Raw genomic sequence first — 8,785 nt, 5'->3', positions numbered from 1 at the left:
TTGTTGTTTTTCTTGTAAGTAGCTGCTTGTCAAGTGGAGAAAGAAGTTCTGAAGTCCGGGTGATTTTCCCCCACGTCCGAACATCACTGGGCGTGGATGTCCAAGCCTTGTCCTCCGGCGTCGGGGGACAGCAGGGGGGTCCTCTGGGTGGACATGTCCAGGTGGTGCGGCGGCGGAGGTGGTGGATGGAGGTGGGTGGGTGCTCCCGGGTGCATCAGCATGGCGGCGTGGTGGTGGGGCGATGGGGGAGGGTGTCCGGGCAGGTAGGCGGCGGCAGCGGAGGAGGAGGAGGAGGCGGGGTGGTGGTGGTGGTGGTGGTGGGAGCGATGGTGGTGATGAGGGTGCAGGGGCGGAGGTCCGTGGTGGAGGTGCGGCGGATGGGGTGAGGTCATCTGGTGGTGCGGGTGGTGGTGGTGGGGGTGGGGGTGGTGGGTGAAGGCGGGTGCCATGCTCATGCCCATAGGAGCGCCGTGTGGGCCCAAGTCACCCGGGATGCCTGGCAATCCTGGACACAAGAGAGAGAGAAGGAGAGTCAGTGTCTGTGCATGGTCTGCCTTTTAACCTCTTAACCCCCACCTGAACTGAACACATTTGATCCAGTTTGGCTTTAGCCTAATCAAAAAGCTTCTTCGGAAAAAAGCACCAAAACAGCTACAGAATATGAAAAGAAAACAAGGATGTAAAAGCAACAAAAATGTGACAAAAATGTGACAAAAATTCAACCAAAAAGTGACAAAAATTCGACAAAATTTGACAAAAAATCTACAAAAATGTGACAAAAATTCAACAAAAAAAAGACAAAAATTCAACAAAAATGTGACAAATAATTAACTAAAAAGGGACAAAAATTCAACAAAAATGTGACAAAAATTAAACCAAAAAGTGACAAAAAAAGACAAAAAAAAGACAAAAATTCAACAAAAATGTGACAAAAAATTAACTAAAAAGTGACAAAAATTCAACAAAAATGTGACAAAAAATTAACTAAAAAGGGACAAAAATTTAACAAAAATGTGACAAAAATTCAACAAAAATGTGACAAAAATGAGGCGTTACACAGGCCTATATAAAAGCCAAAGAGGACAGAATGCATTTGGTTTAGGCAGGTGGTTTAACCTCTTAACCCCCACCTGAACTAAGCACAATTTCCTCCAGTTCCGCATGACTCAAATCTAAAAACTCTTGAATGTCAACATTACACTATTGCTCAATACACAAGGATATTTTCTTCCTCCTTTGTTTTGATAAGAACAGATGAATTCACTCCAACATTTCACATCAGCTAATATAAAAACAAGAGCCCGTCGTTTGAATGGGCTTTGTCCATATCATCAAAAAAGCTCTGGCAGGTTCACAGCCACAACTTTATACGCCGACATTACTTTAGTGCCGTATTTCTACAACAAATTAGGTCAAACATGTGCGGCCACTTGACAGCCCGATGCAACCGAGGGTGAATTCAATTTCAAATAGCTTATCGCGTTTTTTTTTACGAGGGCCGTTCCGTGCCTGCACCTCTTTAGCCCGGGCGAGTAAAGACACACACCATTGCGCCGGGGCTATTTCGGGCTATGGTGAGTGGTTTACAATGCCCAGTAGCGTTGTGGTCACATCTCAGGTTTAGAAAAATGATCCGCGCCATTCTCGACAGACAGACAGACAGACAGACAGTGCGGGGTGGAGGAGGAGGAGGGCGAGGATGCAAGAATGCAAAACCAAGCTGTATGCACTATGGAGAGCAGGCTTGTGCTGTCACCAAGTTCCCACTAGTGTCAAACCAGCAGAGACGACACACAATGTTCAGGCTAAGTGTTCTAAGTGTTCTAAGTGTTCCAATGCTGCACTGGAGTTTTCAGAAGTGAAGCAACACCTCCTTCAAATGCAAGCGATGTTGACTGCTCCAGTCTTTTATTCTGCCAAGGAAATGACAATATATTTATGTATATATTTATTTATGGTGTACTTAAACAAATCGCTATTGTATGCGATCATCTGTCTGAAGAATTACCTTAAAGGAACAGGCCACCATTTTGCCATACTGAGATATGTTATTGCCTGAGCTTAGGCGAGTTGATGCGCACCTCTCTGGTCTCTGTGCATGTGCTCAGTCATGCAAAATAAACTAAGATGTTGTTAGCATTGGGCCTCTCCCAGTATATTCCTATAGCTCCAAACGAGGGTGAAGTTGGAAGCTACCACGCTCTTCCACGGGCACACACAAAGACCAGACAGGTACGCATCAACTCGTCTAAGCTCAGGTAAGAACATATCTCAGTATGGAAAAAGCGGTGGCCTGTTCCTTTAAGGTCAGACGTTCTACGCTGGGGCGCCAGATGATGGTCATGGATTACCACAGAACTGGTTAGCTTTCATATTTCTTTTCAAAATGTCTATGGGAAAAATGTACGTCTGTAACCAGAGCAGCAACCACGACTGAACAATCAATGAAAATAAGAAGACTAAACTATACGACTTCACAATACATCCCCAAATTATTGTTAAGCTCTTACCACCCGCCAAAACCAAATGTATTCCCTCCTCTTTGCCATTGTCGTCACGTTTTATTTCCCTTATGTGTTTTTTGTTACTTTTTTGCTGGATTTTTGTCACTTTTTTGCTGGATTTTTGTCACTTTTTTGCTGGATTTTTGTCACTTTTTTGCTGGATTTTTGTCACTTTTTTCTGCATTTTTGTCACTTTTTTTCTGGATTTTTGTCACATTTTTGCTGGATTTTTGTCACTTTTTTCTGGATTTTTGTCACTTTTTTTTGCTGGATTTTTGTCAATTTACATCCTCATTTTCATCTCGTTTCTTGTCGCCATTTTGAAGAAGCTTTTTAGATTTGGAGAATTTGGAGAACAGGAGAAAACATGTTCAGGTGGGAGTTAAGAGGTTAACCCAAGACACACACTACAATATATTCCAAAATACCTGAGATCTTCCATTTGACTTAGATTTGCACATTTCCTTCTACGTACGTACGAACATAGCTTGAAACCAACAAAACAAAAACGTATAGAAACTGAAAAAGGCTCAATAGTTCATTATTACGCCCGACTTTCTCCATTCCCTTTAACCGTAACCGCCTTGTTTTTGGTCCTGATTTGTGTTGAAACGGTTTAGCAATAGCGATATTATTACAATATCCGAGACAGCATTTTTTTTTTCTCGTACCGTGCAAAACAAGCCCGCTCTAAACTAACACAAAAGCATGTCTAAACCAGGACATCAGTCACCAATGACCCTCAACATTCCCAAACATCTGTGTGTACGGCCTTTGGATTAGCCTTCAAGGAAGCATTGCTATCGACGTCTCCAAAGCGCTAATACTTTTACAAGGAGAACAGTCAATTCCCCAATCCCCCGTGCGGTCCTCTCAGAGGGGGGGGACGAGCCACTACCGACATATTTGATTTAGAATCCCCCTTTCAAGAAGCGCTTAAATAATTGAGCACTCGGTTAGCTGTAACACCATAGCGCTGGGGATTAGCCGACTAGCGTGGAGAACGTTTGAGCAAAACAAAGTGAGGAAGTAAGGCGTTCTGTGGATGCACTGTCACAGCCCAGTCACCTGAATTCGTCATTAAAACAGAGGCGCAAATCGACTTTCCGCGGCATGGCGGTTTTGTATTTCTCTCGTGGGCTTTTAAGCGCTGTGGCTTGCATAGCGCTTAATAATATTCCACTCAAGGCAAGTATGACAGTTTGACGTGGATATTGGTTGGGGTAATTTAAGTCCAGAGTGTAGATGCTTGAAACGGAAAACAATTCTGTTAGCAATTTCAATTAGCAGAACTGTACTGTACTTTTAATGCTTTAACTTAGGCTGTCTGGAGAAGATTAAGCTAGTGATGAAGTTAAAGGTATGACAGGGACTTCAGTGTTGTGCTACTGGTGGAATTCTGGTCAAAAAGCTTATTAGCTCAATAGCCCTGATTGTAGCGAAAAGGTTTAAGCTAGCTATCAATCAAAACGATCAATCATTGTAAGACTCGATATCATGTAGTGAACCTGCTTGATCGCATATAAACATCTTTGTAACATGCACTAATGTCTTTTACAATACTCTTGCGTAATGCTAATGGCTAGATGCTAGTCATATTTGCATCGACGACAGAAGTTAGCTGCAAGGCTGCTGTCAAAACCACTCAGGTCAAAAAACTATTATTGGCACGGTGATCTGACTGGTATCACTTTTCTATTTACCGCTGAGACACTTTATTTCCAGTCCATTATTTGTTAAGTACCTACTAAAAAGTAATGTTGGATTTAAAGGGGAAGCTACTGCTAATGCTGTTATCGTTACGCTGTTGTGAATTGAAATACCGTCTGCCTGTATGGATTTTGCACGTTTTACAGCATCAAAACAAATAATCCATTTCATAACTCAACCTCGACACTCATTCGGCTTCTGTTTTCCGTGCTGTGACATCATCTGCGAACCCTGCACAGGCTCCTCCGTTGAAGCAAAGTGTCCGTTTCCATACAGGGCACAGTGTCAACAACTAACGCTACCTGTCAACCTTGAAGCTCCAGTTAAGAAAAAAAAGTTAGTGCGACACAAGGGGACGTTGGAGGATGAAAGAGATGGACGTCCTCTTGGGTTAGCCCCAGAACTCCCGAAGGCTAAGGGCTCTGAAAAAGCCTTTACAATCCGCCACTGTTTGCCAGAATCCGAAAGGGCCAAACTAGGACTAGCCCATTGGGGGGGAAATAGTTCATCCCACTGGAGCCAGTGGCGGTGGCGGTGGTTGGGTGTACCTATAGGTCTTGGTCCGGGCTTGTAACGTGAAGCCCTGGGGGATTAGGAGCGGTAATAGGAGGGGAGAGGTCACTGGAAGGTCACTAGGCATGCTCACTCGCTGCATTCCTCCACCTTAGTACACCGCAATTAAGGAATGACACCGCAGGGCCTAGCGAGGGGTGGAACACAGCGAAAGAGAGAAGAGAGAGCGAGAGAGAGAGCGAGAGGGGTACGGCCCCCGCCAAGATTAATGACCAGGATCATTGGTTGAAAGCCGGACCATTTTCTGAGGGAATGTTTATACTGCTACGCTGCGTCGTAAATTTGGGAGATTTTTCGTGCTTTTTAGCCGTTTCCAAGCCCCGAATGTAAACATCTTGAAGCAGTGAATGTCGGCTATACAGTGTAAACTGGATCGCAAATTTCGGGGGGGTTTGCAAAGTCGAGCTCAAAAGCGGCATCGTGGCTAAGATTGAAATGATTTGCCTTAACACATTGACAAAGCCAGCGCGGATCATCCAAATTAGGCTCATTTTTTTTGGTGTTCTGATGTAAACATTGTAAGATTTATTTTCTTGGTCTGAGAGAAAAGATGCTAAACCAGTGCTGGCTGAAATCTGATCAACTTGCATGAACAACGTCTGTAGCTAACTCAGACTTTAACCGTTTGGAAACAGGGTCGAGCTAAATCGTAAATGTCCGAAAAGTTGGAATAGACGTGTATCCGAAATCGTTTGCATCAAAGGTCACTGCTACCGGACGTGAACCTCTGATCGCAATATCCGCACTACAAAAAGTAAATATCAAGCATTGGCTTAAATGACTTGAATTGAGGAAATGCATCTTGTTTTGAGCGGTTTTCCCTCATTCAGACACTTTTCCTGATCGGACCAAGTTTACTTTGCTTGTTTGAGGACATTTCAGACCAGTTCTGGGGTAAATCTCACTTGAAATAAGAAAGTAAAATTGCCAATGAGACAAGACCAATTTTCTTACCCCATTGGCAAAGAAAATGACCTGAAATAAGGACGAAATGTATCGAAACGAGTCAGAAACATCTCAGAACAAGTGAGATAATCTGGGACGAACGCCCAAGAACTTCTTAACTCGTCAAAACAACTAAAATTTGGGTTATTATGCTCAAATTGAGATGTTTATACTGATCTAGTTAAATACTTTTTGCAGTCCGTCAGAAAACATCACAATCGATCGTCCCAACAACGCTGTCGTCCCACCATCTCTCGCCGTTCGTTCTTCCACCATCAACCGTCGCCAGTCTCTTAAAAGCCCACTTTGCGGAATAAACCTTCACGCTACCTCCATATAACCTGCATCAGCTCTCGTTAAAAGGGCCCGCCGGACGCTTTTCGCCACCGTAAGCCGCTAATCTTCCACTCTTGTAATCCACCGCTATTCCGTTATTAAGTGGACATACCCTGCTTTCCCCCCCCCCCCCTTTTTTTTATTAACCGGAGTGCCAAAGCCGTCCGAGACAATAACCGGACCCTCTCCCCTCCATATCGTCTGCCTTTTCCCCGAGTTTTCCCTCCATTGCCCCTCGCGTTCTGCCACGGCGCTCCTGCTCAATGGCCGTCCGTAATTAAGTACCAAATACGCCATATTGTGGGTCTGTGTAATCAAATCAAGAGCGGATCATATTCCTTCTGTATTAAGCTATTAATGTAATTGGTCATGAAGCATAAAGTACGTCGCGCAATTAAACTGTTCGGCGAATTATACGGCCCCGTATTAAGAATTAGCCAAGCCGAGCAAATGTTGTTTCTGTGCGGGGCTGTTTTAGGGAACATTGCTTTCCTTTTTTTTCTTTTTTTTTAACATTGTCATTACTGGAGACAGAAGGGGCAAGAGACATGAGGAAGCCCATAGAAGAGGGAAAGGGAAAGAGAGCTGAAATAACGCCTATCGCTTGAATTGCCGCATTGACCCTTTCGGAAATTCCCAACGACCATTTACATATAAAGGGATCTTTTAATCAAGGTAAGTGTTATTATATTGTGGCTCATTGGGCACGGGAGTTTAAGGTGTTAAATAAAAAGCGTGCGCTGCGCCCCCAGCTCGCCCCGGCCGCCTTCGGGATGTCATACGTCTTGATTTTTCAAAATGTCAGCACTGTGGCGCTGTAGAGGTTTAATCAGTCTGCGGCCATTTAGCTGTAATGGTGTGTAGGGCTATATATCCGACCGTGCAGTTACACGCCGAGAAGTGGAATTAGGTATCCGGGAATATGCCAGGGTTTAAAATGCATGTAAATGTTATAGTCCAAGAGGGAATATCACATGTAGTTTTGGAAGACTGATGTTTCGGGGGCCAAAAGTGAATTTCAAGCTGAATAATGCACGTTGGCAATGTTGTATTGCCAAGGTGAAGCCTGGTTAGAATCGTCAAATAACACAATTTAATATCATAAGCCGTGCATGGATTGACTAGCCTCATTCCAATGCTAATAAATAGTTTATTAGCATTAGGAAAACAAACTCAAGACTATGTCTATGTAAGATCTAACAAAGTCATCGCTGCAAACTAGCCTCATTTGACAACCAGAAATTGCACCTAATACACAGTTGAAGTTCTAAGAGGGATGCTAGGATTGGCAACTCAAGGAAAGATCCTAGCTTAGCCAAAATGCTAATGGGAAGTGTATGTAATTTGCATGTTAAAGCAGTGAAATTAAAGCTAATTTCGTCAAATCTACGGTTCCCTTGCCCAGATCTTATGGTAAACACGGGATTTTATCTGTATTTCAAACGGTTGGCATCTAAATATAGAATTGTTCTTCACCAATCGCTTATGTGAAAGAGTAAACCAAAGTATTACTGGATTTCAAACTCTGGCATAGTACCCTGCAAAAAGTATTTAACTAGTATAAACATCTCAATTTGAGCATAATAATCCAAATTTTAGTTGTTTTGACTAGTTAAGTTCTAGCTTATTTCACTTGTTCAGATGTTTCTGACTCGTTTCGATACGTTTCGTCCTTATTTCAGGTCATTTTCTTTGCCAATGGGGTAAGAAAATTGGTCTTATCTCATTGGCAATTTTACTTTCTTACTTCAAGTGAGATTTACCCTAGAACTGGTCTGAAATGTCCTCAAAGAAGCAGGAAAAGTGTCCAAATGAGTGAAAACAAGATACATTTCCTCAATTCAAGTCATTGAGACGGCCGTGCGCAGGTTGATGGCTAAATGCTAACATGGAGATGCTCTGAACTGTATGCAAAAGCTCCTAATCAAGTAGCATCGAGCCGTAACTAAGCTAACAGGGAGCCCGTTTGGGATGCAGCTATGTCGGCAACCTTATAAATCCCACGCCGATGTGTCTCCCCCTCTCTTGCGTTTGGGGTCAGGCTAGTCTCTCTCTCTGTGGCCCCCGCCTTGTCTTAAATCGTCTCCATCCAGCGAAAAATAATCAAAACAAACCCCCCCCCGCACCTCCCACCGCGCCGCTCCGAGCTAAAACCACCCCCCAAGTGAAAAGATCGCCCTACCCCGCCGGCCCGTATATCTCTCTACGGGCCGGTAATGTAGTGCCGTGTTCCTGTCTTTGCATATAAGATAATTTGCGCATCAATCGTGGCCCGGGACGGATTTATGTCACTCGGCGGACACTTTCACTTCTCTCTTCTTTATCGCTTCACTGGAGCCTGCTTAATTTCTCCCAGGCAGACCCCCCCTTTCTCCCCCCACCCACCCCCCCCAAGGAGATGTTATTTTTTCCCTAAACGTCCAACATTTGCATAGGGCCGTCCGGGGGGATGAGGAGAGCGATGGCCGTGTTGTGATAAATAAATTTGCCGGGAAAGTCGCGGCAGGTTTGGGTTCGGGTCGCGTCGCCCCCGTTTCACTCTCCCTTTAATGTTGTTACCGGCGCCACAAGTCCGCCTTGTTTTGTCCTGGGGATGGTTTAGCGCCTTTATAAACTGCCCGGACCCCCCCCCCCCCCAAATGCCTACTCTGGGATTCGGAGACGTAAACACGGAGCAACACCACCAAGTCGAAAAGACATGCACGATTTGGCAAGCG

General features: G+C 44.3%; 1 protein-coding gene across 1 annotated transcript in view; it reads right to left on the bottom strand.

Moving 5' to 3' along the window:
* Positions 1 to 399: 399 nt before the first annotated feature.
* The window catches only part of meis2a (Meis homeobox 2a), a 151,614-nt gene continuing 143,228 nt past the window's right edge, over positions 400 to 8,785 (bottom strand). The window contains 1 exon segment of the mRNA XM_079573242.1: positions 400 to 505. The gene's annotated coding sequence lies outside the window, so the exon portion shown is untranslated.

This window comes from Gobius niger (genome assembly GCF_951799975.1).
Source record: "Gobius niger genome assembly, chromosome: 16".
In the NCBI taxonomy this organism is placed as follows: Eukaryota; Metazoa; Chordata; class Actinopteri; order Gobiiformes; family Gobiidae; genus Gobius; species Gobius niger.
This window is presented reverse-complemented; position numbering and strand designations above follow the sequence as displayed.